Source organism: Oppia nitens, unplaced genomic scaffold (assembly GCF_028296485.1).
Source record: "Oppia nitens isolate AA-2021 unplaced genomic scaffold, nextdenovo-longstitch-racon4-pilon3 scaffold4_pilon_pilon_pilon, whole genome shotgun sequence".
Lineage (NCBI taxonomy): Eukaryota > Metazoa > Arthropoda > Arachnida > Sarcoptiformes > Oppiidae > Oppia > Oppia nitens.
Window position 1 is genome coordinate 836,028 of NW_026533232.1, and position 18,201 is coordinate 854,228.

Below are 18,201 nucleotides of genomic sequence, written 5' to 3' on the forward strand. Positions count from 1 at the left end.
AATAAATTTTACACCAAAATTTATTAAACAATTCAATTTGAAAACAAATAATATTATGTTCGCCAATAATTTGATTGTTAAATGTTTTCAATTTGAATATTTTTAAAAATTTTGTTTTATTAATTTTAATGATAACTTTATTCAATAATTGACTTCTTTGTTGAAAATATTTGCAAATAATATAGAAATATGACATCGATGTCATCAAATCGTCTCCATTAAAATATACCATTAAATTAAATAATATTAAACATGGCATCGATTGTATAAATGTTGATAATTGATAAAATTTTAATTCAATAAATATAGATAACAGAAAAATTAAAAATGCTAAATAAATATTTTTTAAAAAAAAAATATTAAGTAATTATTTATATTAATAAATTTACTAAAAATATATTACCTGTTGTTGAAGCAATCAATTTATTTAATATACTAATTAGTTTTATTTTTAAATTAAGTTTTCTAATTATTGAGATTTGTTTTTTATTAATATTTAATTTACTAAAATTTTTGAATGTTTTAAGTATAAGAAATAATATTTTCCAATAATCATATGAGTTATTATTATTATTATTATTATTATTATTATTATTATTATTATTATTATTATTATTATTATTATTATTATTATTATTATTATTGATATCTGTTTTATTACTAAACAATAATCTTAAACAAAAACAATAGCTAAGACATAGTATTAAAATTATTAAATTAAAATGTTTAATACCGCCGATAACTAATGTAAAATCTAATAATAACATACGTTGTAGATGAGTATAATTAATAAATATTATTGACAATAATTTTAAAATATTAAACATATCAAATAGTAGTTTTAAATTGTTTAAAATATTATTTGGATAATCAACTAGATAAAAATAATCATACATTTTATAGTTTAGAAAGTAAATTTTGTATTATAATGAGATTACAATAAATATATTTTTGTAAAAATTATTATTATAATAATAATTAAATTTTATTTATAATTTTCTAAATAATTTACAATAATATATCTTAACATTAAATATTATTTTATATAATGACAATTTTAATTTCAATATATTTACAGTTTTAGTAAAATAGAAAATAATATTTTATTACTTTGTTTAATTAAAAAATAAAAATTGAATTACATTATTATTACTAATAATTTATTAGTATATTGACAATAATAAAAATAAAATATATCGTAAGTTAATTAAATAATGTATGTTTTATAAGATATAAAAATTAAAATATATTAGCAAATTTTTATTAATGATATATGCATAATTATTTTGATGCAATTATTATAATTATATTATTAATTTTATGACAATAATAAAAAAAATAAATTATAGAAATTAAAAAAAATAATTTATAAACTAATTTTGATAATTAATTTAATATCATAAAATGTAATAAACATAATTTTAAATAATTCACTTTACAATATTTATAGCAATTTGATTGTTAATTTTGTTGTCAAAATAAGATATCGCACGTATAATACTGTTATCTAAAGAATTACAAATTATTATTAATTATAATTAAATTTTGGAAAAATTAAAAAAAAAATTTAATAAAAGTAATTACAAAAAATAGTTTTGGAAATGTCATGACAAACATCGGTCCGACAGTGAAACCAATGATTGTGTGTTTTGCCGACAATTTCTCAATGAATGACATCAGAGATAACTTTAGCCGAGTATTGCTTATTGTATTGATTTGTATTGATATCAATGTATTTGTTGATAAATGTATAGATTTTGATACAATTGATGCAAAATATGATATAATAAATATACCAAACCAGGTATAGATTATAATCAAAATATACATATATTTCATTAGTATATTTACTTTAGTAAATAAAATTGATGCCATCATTAACAGGTTAACCGGTAATAAAAATAATATTATAATACAATAGATATTACGCCAGAAATTGTTAAACAATTGAATTTGCATACAAATAGTATTATGTTCGCTAATAATTTTATTTTTCAATCTTAACAGTTTTAATATTTTTGAAGTATTATTATTATTATTACTAAAATTTATAATTACTTTATTTAACAATTGACTTCTCAGTTGAAAATATTTGCAAATAATATAAAAATACGACATCGATGTCAATGCAGTATAACTATTATTTATAGTAAATATATTAATCAATAGTAAACATGGTATCGATTGTATAAATGTTGATAATTGATAAAATTTTAGGCCAACAAATATAGATAATGATAATAGTATAAATGCTAGACAAATTAATTAATTAATTAATTAATTAATAATCATTTAATATATATAATATTAAATATATTACCTGTTGATTGAGTAAATATCTTAATAATTATAGTAAAAATTTTAACTTTCAACTGAAGTTTTTTAATTATCAAAATATGATTTTTATTTAAATTTAGTTCATGAAAATATTTAAAATATTTGATTATATAAAATAATTTTTGCCAATAACTGTTAGTTTTATTATTATTATTATTATTGAATATTGATTTAGTAGTAAACAATAATTTCAAAACTATACAATAGCTGAGACATATTATTATAATTATTAAAATAAAATTTTTTATACCATTTAAAAATAATGTAAAATCAAATAATAACATACGCTGTCGTTTAGTATAATCAATTAGTATTATCGATAATAATTTTACTATATTAAACAAATCGCATAATAGTTTTAAACTATTTAAAATATTGTTTGGATAATCAACTAAATAAAAATAATCATACATTACATTTGTTTGTTTAAATAAATTACAATTAAATTAATTTGTTTAGAAATTATAATAATAATTGAGATAATATATGAATTTTAACATTAATATTCAAGATAATGTACTAATTAAAAAATAATATAAATTAATATAAAATGTAATATAAGTGTAATAATATAATTATAATTGTAATGTAATGTAATAATGTAAGTGTAATATAAATTATTGTTTATTGTTATAATTTATAACTTAAAAATTACAGTAATAACAGTAATATTTTTACATATACTATGTATTATAATAAAATTTAAATTGTTTTATATAACTTGTAATATACAATATTATACAGTATATAATGTAAAATAATAAGGTATATATTTACTGTTAACGATAATATTCAATATATATAAAAATATTAATACAGTATTATAGTATATAATATTGATTTATGTAATGTCTATATAAAAACATTATTAATTGTTTATTGATTATTATTTATTTTCTAAATATCATTTAACAATTTATTATTAAGTTTAAATAAACTAAAGTTTATATGTTTTTATTATTTTTTCTCAATTATTAATTTTGTAGATATAAAAAAAATGTAAAATTTAATTATTTGTTTAAATACTGTATATTGATATATTTAAAGTTGTAAATAAATTTTTATTTTTTACTTAATTTGAAACAAAATTTATAACTTATGAAAAGTTATGATAAACAGTAAAACAAATGATTATGTGTTTTACCGACAAATTTCTCAATAAATGACATTAATTAGTTATTAATTAGTTAGTATTGTTTTAATTGCTTGAATTTGCATTAAATTTATTTAGTTTTTATTATTATTATTATTAAATACATATTGCCTAACAATTACTACTAACAGTAAAAAATTTTATCTGAACCTTAAACCCATATTAGTTTTTATATTTGTATAATTATAGCAATTTAAATGTTAGTTTTGTTGTCAAAATTAGATATCTCACGTATAGTACAGTAATCTGTATAAATAGTTTATAAAATATTTATAAAATATTTATGAATTAATTATTATAGATTTTAAAATTATAAAAAAATTTTGTATTAAAATAAAATAATATTTACATAAAATAGTTTTGGAAAAGTCATGACAAACAGCGGTCCGACAGTGAAACCAATGATTGTATGTTTTGCCGACAATTTCTCAATGAATGACATCAGAGATAATTTTAGCCGATTATTGCTTATTGTATTGATTTGTATTGATATCAATGTATTTGTCGACAAATGTATAGATTTTGAAACAATTGATGCTAAATATGATATATAAAATATGGCAAACCAAGAATTAAATATAGACAATATGTATACATATTGTAATAATGCATTAACTTTGGTAAATAAAAATGATGATAACATTAGTAGATTACCTGGTAATAAAAAAATTATTATTGTTAAATAAATATAACTCCAAAATTTATTAATTAATTTAATTTGCAAACAAATAATATTGTGTTCATTTAAAACATTTTTTGTCCTAAACATGTTTAATAATAATAATAATAATAATTTTTTTGAAGTTTTATTATTATTATTATTATTTTTGTTGATAATCTGATTCAATAATTGGCATCTTTTACGAAAATATTGACAAATAATATAGAAATAGGACATTGATGTCAAAACATCAAATACATTATAATATAATGTTTGATTGATTAATATTAAACAGGGTAACGATAATATAAATGTTGTTAATGTATAATATTTGATACCAACAAATATGGATATTAGAAAAACTAGTAATGCTGAAATTAAATTTTTAATACTTATTAATTTAATTAATTAATAAAATTATAAAATCAGTAATATTTACTTGTAATATTTGTAGAAAATTTGATAATAATAATAATAATTTTTAATCTATTATAAATGTTTTTAATAATCATAATTTGTTTGTTTCTATTTATATTAAATTCATTACTGAATTTTTCATTTTTAATCATATAAAACAAGTTTTTCCAATAATTATCTGATTTATTAGTTTTCAATTTAGTAAACAATAGTCGCAAACAAAATCCACAACAAATACCACAAAATAATATAATTATATTAAATTGTTTAATACCACCAATAAATACAGTTATATCAAATAACAGCATACTTTGATTAATTGAATAATTAATAAATAGTGTTGATATTAATTTAATTAAATTAAACAAATCACATAAAAGTTTTAAATTATTCAAAAATTTATTTGAATTATCTACTAAATAAAAATAATTATACATTGTAAAATCACTATATTAGCTTGATAAATTAAAGGATAAAAATATTATTATAAATTTAAACAAAATGTCAACTTAAATATATTTTTTTCAATATATATACATTTATCGACAAATACATTGATATCAATACAAATCAATACAATAAGCAATACTCGGCTAAAGTTATCTCTGATGTCATTCATTGAGAAATTGTCGGCAAAACACACAATCATTGTATATATATAAATATTTAAACATTAATAATTATTTAACTTTTTTGACTATTTTATATAATATATCTTACTTTATTATTATTATTTTTTTACAACACCTTAGTATTAGTTTGTAGTTGTAATGAACTTAACAATAGTTAAACATATAAGAAAATTATTAATAATTTATATAAAATAAAATAACTATATAATAGTTAATAGAGTGACAGTAAATATATTTTTATTAAAACTATTCTATCATATAATTTATATCATCAATATTAAGTATTATATTTTTATAAGTTAAATATTTTAGTTAGTATTATGTTTTTTTTATTCAAATAAAATTCAAATAAATAAATTATTAATAAACTAAATTTTTTGAAAAACATAAAATTATTGCATAATTTGTATAATTAACGAAATACTATTTATAGCAATTTAATAGTTAATTTTGTAGTTAATAGTAGATATCGCACTTATAATAGTGTTTTACTAAAAATTATAATTTAATAAAATTAGTGTTTAATAAAATTGAATTATATTTATTGCTTATTATGTCTAATAGACATAATTAATAATTTATTTTTAGTTAATAAACATTTAATGATTTTTTGTGTGTATAAATAAACAAATAAACAATTATAGTAATTTGAAAGTTAATTTTGTTGCCAAAATTAGATATCGCACGTATAAAACTGTAAGCTATTAACAAAATGGAAAAATAATTATTTAGAAATATAAAATATTAAAATATAATAATAATATTTACATAAAATAGTTTAGGAAAAGTCATGACAAACATCGGTCCGACAGTGAAACCAATGATTGTGTGTTTTGCCGACAATTTCTCAATGAATGACATCAGAGATAACTTTAGCCGAGTATTGCTTATTGTATTGATTTGTATTGATATCAATGTATTTGTCGATAAATGTATAGATTTTGAAACAATTGATGCAAAATATGATATAATAAATATACCAAACCATGAATCAAAAATAGCCAAAATGTAGATATAATTTAGTAATACATTAACTTTAGTAAATAAAAACGATGACAACGATAATAGATTAATCGGTAATAGAAATAATATTAGAATTAAATATATTTTACGCCAAAATTTATTAAATAATTTAATTTGCAAACAAATAATATTGTGTTCGTTTAAAACTTTTTTTGTCCTAAACATGTTTAATAATAATAATAATTTTTTTGAAGTTTTATTATTATTATTATTTTTGTTGATAATCTCATTCAATAATTGACATCTTTTACGAAAATATTGACAAATAATATAGAAATAAGACATTGATGTCAAAACATCAAATACATTATAATATAATGTTTGATTGATTAATATTAAACAGGGTAACGATAATATAAATGTTGTTAATGTATAATATTTGATACCAACAAATATGGATATTAGAAAAACTAGTAATGCTGAAATTAATTTTTTATATATATAAAAAAATAATACTTATTAATTAAATTATAGATTATAATTATATATAAATACTAGTATTAATTTACCTGTAATATTTGTTGAAAATTTGATAATAATAATAATAATTTTTACTTTTTTATAAATATTTTTAATAATCATAATTTGTTTGTTTCTATTTATATTCAATTCATTACTGAATTTCTCATTTTTAATCATATAAAACAAGTTTTTCCAATAATTATCTGATTTATTAGTTTTCAATTTAGTAAACAATAGTCGCAAACAAAATCCACAACAAAGACCACAATTTATTAAACTTATATTAAACTGTTTAATACCACCAGTGAATACAGTAAAATCATATAATAACATACTTTGATTAATTGAATAATTAATAAATAATATTGATATTAATTTAATTATATTAAACAAATCACATATTAGTTTTAAATTATTCAAAAATTTATTTGAATAATCAACTAAATAAAAATAATCATACATTGTCACAAATTGTATTAGTTTAATTAAATTAAGTAATAATAATATTATTATTAGTAATTTAAAACAAAATACATACAAAAAATAAAATGTCAACTTAAATGTAGTTTTTTTTGGAAATCAATTGATTAAAATATTTTTTGTGGTACTAATAGATACCTTAGACTAATTTTTCATATTATTAGTAAAAAACAATATTTTTTAAATATATATATATATTAAATATCTATATTGATATATAAACATTTAAACATTAATAAGTTTGCTTTCAAAGTATATGTCTAAAACAAAGTTATAATGTATGTATAAAACTAATGTATTTTATATATATATGTAAAAATAATTTAACTATTATATATAATATTTTATTTTATAAAAATTATTTTTTTACAAAACCTAAATACTGTATTACTTAATAAAAACTTAATATATATATATATATATATATATGATAATAACAATAAAATAAATATATAGTGTAATACTTAATAAAGAATATATTTTTATTCAATATAAAAATGAAAAATAAATATATATTTTTAAGAACTATTAGATAATCAATAATTATAGTAAATATTACATTTTTATCAGTTAAATAGTTTAAATAGTTTTATATCATGTGTTTTTATTTAAATAAACAAAAAAATTTTAAATTACTACTAAACTAAATTTTTAGAAAAACTTAAAAAAAATTAATACAAATAACAAATATTTTATAACATTAATGAAGAAAATAATATTTATAGCAATTTAATAGTTAATTTTGTAGTTAATAATAGATATCGCACGTATAATACTGTAATCTATAAAAAATACAAATTATTGATAAACAAATACATTTGTAAATAAAATAAAATTTAAAATAAAAATAATTACATAAAATAGTTTAGGAAATGTCATGACAAACATCGGTCCGATAGTGAAACCAATGATTGTGTGTTTTGCCGACAATTTCTCAATGAATGACATCAGAGATAATTTTAGCCGATTATTGCTTATTGTATTGATTTGTATTGATATCAATGTATTTGTCGATAAATGTATAGATTTTGAGACCATTGATGCAAAATATGATATAATAAATATACCAAACCAGGTATAAAACATACATAATATATATACATATTGTAATAATGTATTAACTTTGGTAAATAATAATGATGATAACATCAGCAAATTAGTTGGCAATAAAAATATTATTATTGTAAAATAAATTTTACACCAAAATTTATTAAACAATTCAATTTGAAAACAAATAGTATTATGTTCACTAAATATCTTTTTATTAGATATTTTTGAATTAAACTTATTAATTGATGTTTTATTTAATTTACTAATAAATTGATTTAATAATCGACATCTTAATTGAAAATATTTGCAAATTATATAGAAAAATGACATTGCTGTTAATACATTTAATCCACTATTGCAAACTGTTAGATGCAATAGTATTAAACAGGGTATCGATAATATAAATACAAATAATGTATAAAATTTTAGACCAATCAATAAAAATAACACAGCAATCATAAATCCTAAATAAAAATATTTTTTTTATTAATATAATAAAATATATATATATAAATAATTATAATCATTTAAATTATTATCAATATTTATTATTATTATTATTATTACCTGTTATAATTGTTGTTATGTTGACAATAATACTAACAAATTTGAACTTTAAATATAGTTTTTTAATAATTATAATCTGTTTTTTATTATTAACATTTAATTCATTGTGTTTTATTGTATTATAAATATTACTATTATTGACTAATTGAAACAATTTTTTCCAATAATTATTTGTTTTATTTGATTTTGATTTAGCAAACAATAATCGCAAACAAAAACCGCAACCAATGCCACAAATAAATATACTTATATTAAATTGTTTAATACCACCGATAAATATAGTAAAATCAAATAATATCATACGTTCATAAATAGTATAATTTATAAATATTATTGATAATAATTTTAGTAAATTAAATAAATCACAAAGTAGTTTAAAATTAGTTAATAATTTATTTGAATTATCAACTAGATAAATATTATTAGCAATCATTTTAGTTTTTTTTCAAATATTATAATTAGATTATATAATAGCATATGTATTATATAATATGAAATAATTTAATTTAGCAATTTAAATATTATAATAATAATATTTTTTTCTATTATAAAATACAATGTACTGTACATAGTTACTAATTAAACTATTTATTTAATGATAGATTGTTGAATTTAAATATAGTATATTACTAAATAAATAAAATAATTGTATAAAATACAAGTTATGTAATTTTTATTAATTTATTGCTTATTATTTTATAATAAAAATAATTAGTAATCTATTTTTAGTTAATGACCATTTAATGATTTTTATTGTTTAAATAAATATACACTAAGTTTTAATTAATTATTATCTAAATAACAAAGAATATATCAATTATTTTATTGATTTTTTTGTTGTTGAATATAACTTTTATAAAATTTTTAACTAATCAATAAAAATAGTTATAACTTATAGCCATTAGTTACTAAACTAACAATTATAATAATTAAAAAGTTATTAAAATTAGATATTGCAGCATTTAAAACTGCAAGCTATTAATATAAATGAAAAATAATTATTTAGAAATAAATTTTGTATTTAAAAAAAAAATAATATTTACATAAAAAATAATTTGGGAAAAGTCATGACAAACATCTGTCCGACAGTGAAACCAATTGTTTTGTGTGTTTTGCCGACAATTTCTCAATGAATGACATCAGAGATATAACTTTAGCCGAGTATTGCTTATTGTATTGATTTGTATTGATATCAATGTATTTGTCAAAAAAAAATGTATAGATTTTGAGACCATTGATGTAAAAATATGATATAATAAATATACAAAACAAGGTATAAAATATATACACAAAATATATAGACATATTGTAGGAATTATTTAATTTTAGCTTTTAATTACATAAAATTAAAAAAAAATATTTATATTTTATTGAAATTATTTATTAATTATTAGCAACATATTTAAAAAAAATCAATTAATATAATTACTGTACATTAAAATGACACATAATATTCAGTAATTTGCTATAATTATTACCGCAATTATCTTAGCTATAAATATATTTACAGTTAAAAAATATATATATAATATTTTTTAGATAAAAAATTAATGTTTTATTTATTTGTATTCTGTATGAAAAAAATTATGATAATAAAAAATAATACCGGTAATAACAAATTATTTAAAAAACATTTATTACTTATTTAAAACAATTATTATTTATATATAAAAAAATACAGTAATTTACAATGTTGTCGATAATTATAAATTTTCAAACAATTTTCAAAATTATTAATTAATAGTTTTTCTTTTTTCCTGTTTTATTACAATTACCGCCCAATTCCTTACATTTAGAGCACAGGGAGGACTCGTGTTGTTTGAATGGATCACCCCTTTTATCCATACCTCGGGGTCGCTGTAGTTGACGCTATAACCAAAAAGTTTGCTTAAGTCAGTACACAGTTAATAGTGGGGGGGAGGGGGGGGTTATACTTTTTTATTTAAAAAAAATATACATTTATTTATTTATTACCAATTTGTGGGCATCGGTAGCTATTTTACAATTGATACACTGTTGGCCAAAACCGAGCCACGAATGAGCGGAAAACCATGTCCTCAGACACCGGAAGCACTGGTATTGACCGAAATAGCGATTATCGGTTACAGCAGTAAATGCTAATTACATTAAATTAAATTAAATCATATGTATATCATATTATAATTATTAGTTTAATTATCATTAGAGAGAAAAAAATAAATAAAATGTATTAATAGTACTATTACTTACTATTATTATTTGTGTCAATAGGACTCAATAAATGCTAAATTGTTTAATTAGATGTAGTTTTTTTAGATAATTTTGTAATTAGTTTTTTATTAATAATAATAATAATATATATATATATATATAACTAAATACCACTTCCAGTGGCCAACAGTCCTTGCGTTGACATTTAGGACACTCGCGGGACTCTTGTATGTGCAGCTTATTGACTGTCCACTTGTGGCCACATTTACACCGAAAATCGGCCGAAAATAGACGCTCTTTTGCACACAAAAAAACACATGTGTTTTAAATTTTTATGAAAAATAAACTTTTTATAATATTATAATTTTAAATAAAATACACCACAAAAAAACCTACTTTTTCTCAATATCTTTGATTTGGCCACCATTTTGTTGTTGTTGTTATTGTTGTTGATTTAAATTCAAATATCACAAAAAACTAGTTTTAAATTAATAGATTTAATAATAAAAAAAAACTAGTTTTTAACTTAAAACAGTTACAATATGTTATAATAATAATAATACTGTTTTACAGTATTTACTATATTTACAGTACCGGTTAATATACAGAAAAAAAAATATTGTATAACTCTATACACACCTACACATAGACAAAAAAAATTAGATTAAATTAAATGTTTTTTTTTAAAAAAAATTATATTAAAATGATTAATTTTAAATATTGTATAAACTAGAAAAAAATAATAATTTTTTGAAAAAACAAATTGAATCTATTATATAAAAATAAAAAATTTTTTATTGTATATTTTTATTTCATTCAAATACCCATTTATATTTAATAATAAAAATTTTAACTATATCTATTATATTTACAAAAAATAAATAAATAAAATAATAATTATATATAAGTGTAAAATAATTAAATAATATACTGGATGAAAAATAATATAAATTTTCTATTTATTGATATTGATAACATTTTTCTACAAAAAAATAAATAAATATTTCTATCTATATAACAAACTATATCTATATATCTATATAATTAAATAGTTATTACATTTAAAAAAATAATATGTTATTTATTATCAACAAAAAAAAAATTAACAATTAATTTCAGTTATTTTGAAAATTTATTTATTTATAAGAATTTCCTAATAATTTACTGTTTGCTATTAAATCAATATCAATAATAGTCTATCGTTTCTATAGTTTTTTGATTTAAAAAAATTTATTTATAGTTTTCTAGTACACAATAAATAAATACTTGTAAACTTAAGTGGATTTTATTATACGGTATAATATATTATATAATATATAACGATAATATAACATAAATATATATATATAAATAATATGTTTAGTTATATAAATATATTATTTAGTCAAGTTTTGGACAACTTTAAAGCTTGAATGTAAAATATATCTTTTTAAAAATTATAAAATAGTGAGATAAAAATAATTACATAAAAAACATTGTTAAATATGCTTAAACTGATTAGTATAACGTTTGGATTAAACAGTGAATGGAAAAAATTGAATTCAATATTTATGGGTATAATGTTTACAACAATTTTAATACAAATTTTGACAATAATATTATCACTTGAAATGTCTGAAACAAAACTATTGGAAACTAAAATTAAATTATTTGTTTTATTTGAAATAATAATAAATATAATTTCATATATTTATATAAAATATAATATTGTTAATATTAATCAAATTAATAATGAACTGGATGATTTTATTAAAAAATATAAAATAATTAAATCTAATAAATACTTTTATATTAATATTATTTTCTTATGTGTAACTTATTTAATATATTATTATATTACTTGTTTGGAAAATTTTATTGACAATTTGTTCAAGTGTAATTATTTACCTGTATTATTTAGTCACCATGCTATTTTTACTATTTATTATACGTTTAATTGGTTTCTATACATACAATTGATTCAATGGGATATTACTGACAAATATTCAACAATATTGTCATTAATGTATAATCGTTTGGAAATTATTGAAAAAACAACAATAGTTACACCAAATTATTTTTATGCTATAAATAAATGTATTGATAATTTTAAATTGGATACTAAAAATCTAAACAAATATGTTTTAATAATAAAATATTTTATATTAATGTTAAACATAATACTTAGTTTAGTACCATGTTTATTTTTGTATTTGTCGAAAAATACTATTGTTAAATGTAGTCTAATTTTATATTGTATTATATTGTGGTCTATTTATATTGCAATTCTGTATAATAATCGTTGTAAACTAAACGTTAAAAACAATTTAATTAAAAAATTAAATAGTTTTAAATATAAATAAAAATAATTAGTTTAAAAAAAATAAAATTATGCTTATTTTATTAAAAACAAATATGTATATAATTGAATATTTTATTTATGTCTTTCAAATACATTAACATTCAATAAAAATTTTAATTAATTCTACATTTATTAAATTTAAAAATAAAAAAATAAATTTATATTAATTTATAAAATTATTATTTTATATAAGATATTTAAAAATAATTATAAAATAATTATAAAATAATTAATTAATATAGAGTATATAAAAAAAGTTTTAATTTTCCATTTATTGATATTTATAAAAATTTTCTATAAAACACATTTCTTTATAATATAAAGTTTATATATAAAACAAATATTACATTTGTATAATGTTTACAACAATTATGATTGTTTTATTTGAAAACATAATAAATATAATTTCATTTATTTATAAAAAAATATTGTATTGTTAATATTAATGCAATTAATAATGAACTGGATGATTTTTTTAAAAAATATAAAATAATTGAATCTAATTAACTACTTTTAATTCATATTATTTTCCTGTATATAACTTATTTAATATAATTTTATTGACAATTTGTTTAAGTGTAATTATGCACTTATATTATTATTTATGCTAAGTTATTATTACTTTTGGTTTCTATACATACAATTGATTCAATGGGATAATATTGATAAATATTCATCAATATTTTCATCAACAATTTGTTATCAATGTATAAACGTTTGGAAATTATTGAAAAAAAAACAACAATAGTTACACCAAATTATTAACAATAATATTAAACATTAATTCGTTGCTATGGTTTGACTGATTATTCAAAAATATAATAATACTGTATATTCTTAAAATTTATATGACTTTATTACATAAATAAATAATTAATTGTAAACTTTAAGTCGTCTAATAGGAAGATTTCAACTAAATTATTGTAGTAAACATAGATATATAGATATATAACAGCAGTATATATAGATAAATATAAATGTTTTGACCAAATAATACTTAGTTTTTCTTCAAACGTTGCGTTAAAAAAAAATATTTTATTTCAAAATAATACTAAAATTTAGTTTTATTATTTTCTTTAAACGTTGATTTAAAAAAAAGTATTCTTATCATAATAATAATAAAATTGTTAAAATTAAAAAATTATTGATTATCAGATTATAATAATAATAATATGCTTAAACTAATTAGTATAACGTTTGGATTAAACATTGAATGGAAAAAATTGAATTCAATATTTATGGGTATTATGTTTACAACATTTTTAATACAAATTTTGACAATTATATTATCACTTGAAATGTCCGAAACAAAACTATTGGAAGCAAAAATTAAATTGTTAATTTTATTTGAAATAATAATAAATATAAATTTATATATTTATATAAAATATAATCTTGTTAATATTAACGAAATTAATAATGAACTGGATGATTTTATTGAAAAATATAAAATAATTAAATCTAATAAATACATTTATGTATATATTATTTTCTTATGTGTATCTTATTTATTATATTATTATATTACTTGTTTAGACAATTTTTTTGACAATTTGTTCAAGTGTAATTATATACCTATATTATTTAGTCACCATGCTATTTTTACTATTTATTATACGTTTAATTGGTTTCTATACATACAATTGATTCAATGGGATATTATTGACAAATATTTATCAATATTGTTATCAATGTATAAACGTTTGGAAATTATTGAAACAAAAACAATAGTTACACCAAATTATTTTTATGCTATCAATAAATGTATTGATAATTTTAAATTGGATACTAAAAATCTAAACAAATATGTTTTAATAATAAAATATTTTATATTAATGTTAAACATAATATATAGTTTAGTACCATGTTTATTTTTGTATTTGTCTAAAAATATTATTGTCAAATGTAGTGTAATTTTATACTGCATTATTTTGTGGTCTATTCATATTATAATTGAGTATAATAATCGATGTAAACTAAACGTTAAAAACAAATTAATTGCAAAATTAAATAATTTTAAATATAAATAAAAATAATTAGATTTTTTATAAAAATCAAATTGAGTTTAATCTATTAAAAGCAAATGTTTACATAATTTTATATTTTACTTATCTTTTTCAAATACATTAACATTTAATAATAAAAATTTAAATTAATTCCATACTTATTAAATTTAAAAATAAAAAAATAATTAATTTATATTAATTTATAAAATTATTATTTTATATAAGATATATAAGTATAAAATAATTAATTAATATACCGTATATAAAAAAAATTAGAATTTTCCACTTATTAATATTTATAAAAATTTTTTATAAAAACTATTTATATATATTTATATATATAAAATAAATATTACATTTTTTAATAATATGAAACTTATTATCAAAAAGCAATAAAACATATCTAATTTCACTTTTATTTTGAAAATTATTTTTATTTAAAGAATTTAATAAGAATTTAGTGTATTTATTAAATCAATATTAATAATAATCTATCGTTTCTATAGGTAAATAAATTTTTAAAAAAAAATTTATTTAGAGACTTATGATTAATAATACAGTAAATATTAAGTGATTTTTAATACAGTCTATATTATATATATATTTATTTATTTCTATAATGTATGATATGTTTAGTTTGATATTATTTTGTTAAGTTTCGTCAACATTAAAGGTTTGAAGTAAAATAAAACATTTTTTAAATTAAAATCGTGAATAAAAAAATTATATATATTGCAGTGAAAATCACTGCAAAATAACTGCAATGCCGACAAAATATGTTTTGTCGACATTGCAGTTTAGGCGCATCAGGCGCTGAATATCCGGCCAAAAAGTGTATTTAAGGAGAGCGCAAAGTATGCACTCTCTCTCTTACTTTTTGGCCGTCTTTGGTGTTACCTAAAACTACAAATAAAAGTAATTTCAAAGTAAGTTTGTATTATTGATTTCCTTACCCGCCGGAAGTCCGGCGCGGTGGCCGAAAGGCTGCCGTGCGGCACCGGCGGGGCTTTAACCTATTAACCGCACCGACCCTAACCCCCGGCCACCGCTATATTTGGTGACCGGCGTCGGGATTCTATCCCTTTTATTCATTGATAGTTGGGTTTGAGCTACGGTTCTGATAAGTTGGACAAGGCTATAGGTTATCTACCGGCCACTTCTATTAAGATTGTCACATCATCGTCGGTCCACATTACCATCAATAGGACAACTAATCGACTTCAACACCAAACCAGCGGCGACAACAACCAAACTGTTTGGCGATAGCGAGGCGATAGCAACAACAACACCAGCAATACTAATCAGGAGAGTCAACAGCAGCGGACATAGAGATGTCAACAACGGCAGAAGCAGCAACAACAAAAAGTGAATGATAAGGAGGTGCTGATGAAAAAGATGCACCGGTGCTCATACAATGACTGCGACAAAGTCTATGGCAATAGTTCACATTTGAAGGCTCATCTCAGGTCATACATATTTATATCGGACACGTCACTATCACATAAGCTTATGATGTCGACCCCAGTAATGATGGATCAAGTGATCGAAGTGGATCCCGATATGAATTTGGCAGCCCTTAGTCTACTGGCCATGTCATTCAAAAGTCGAAGCCGACATCACTCGTACAGATGATTTTGTTAATCGCTGTCCTCATCCCAATGCGAGAGCCCAACCGAAAGCAGTAGCAACACACGTGTATTCACAGATGAAGTACCGGTCGAACTGATCCGCCGTACACTTGAAAAACAGTCCTTATCATCGCCGGCCACACTGTCACCAACGGCCACACTGTCACCAACGGCCACTATATGGTATTCGACGCCCAGTCAAGCAACCATAGCACATACATACCAGTGGTGATACCGTTGACCGTCAATCCATCGCCGATTAGTGAATCTCAGATCAAAATTGCCAGAATATTGACAGACTTGAATCGCATCAAACAGGATCCGGTGCCCAATATTAATGACATAATTACGGACACACCATCACCACCACAGCCCATCATTGGCACTCGCGACATGCGATAGCGACAGTGGTGCCCAACATTTTCAGCTCAATCTAGGCATCAGAAATCCGCAGACGTTCACGCAAACAGCGGGCCAGTGGAGGCACTGGTACGTCAGCTGAGAGGTCATTTGCTGGTCAAATATAGCCAGTAACTGTCGGTTCAGATGGAGTGGCATCTTTGGCTCTGACCGAGAAACTTGGTCGTTAATAAATACCACAAATCGAAAATCAGATAACTCGACAACAATACAGCCAACAGTTGACACCCGAACAGAAACAAGCAATGATTGGTCAGACCGCACGTCAACACGTCATCTCCGGTATGTTCCCTCGTGTTTACGATCAACAACTGCAACTACCTCTGCTGAACGCTTCCTACGAATGCCATCAAACCGTTCAATCGGCGAATCAATTGATTCAATCCGTCGATTGTCACGAATGGCAGCGATTGCCGTTCACTGGAATCGCTGTTTTGGCCAAACTCTCGCTTCGACTTCAATCACAACAATCGGCTCTATCGGTGGACAGAATCGCCCGAATCAAACATAACCATCACCTAAGGATGTTTTTTTGGCTACAAATCCGACTATCAGTCGCTGAATGTCAACAAAGTGGACGCCAAAGACGTCGCCCGAACTCTATGTCAGCAGTTGTCGGCCGACGGCAACTACGAAAAAGCCAAATCTGTCCAAACATTTGCCGAACTGATCCGTTCTCTACAAACGGCTTCGGAATCCGATGTCCAACGACTGCAACAATCCGTCCAATCGGCCGAATTGTGCGCTCAATCTCAACAACAAATCCAAGACTTGACACCGATGCTGTCCATACACCGATGCTGTCCATACACCGATGCTGTCCATACACCGATG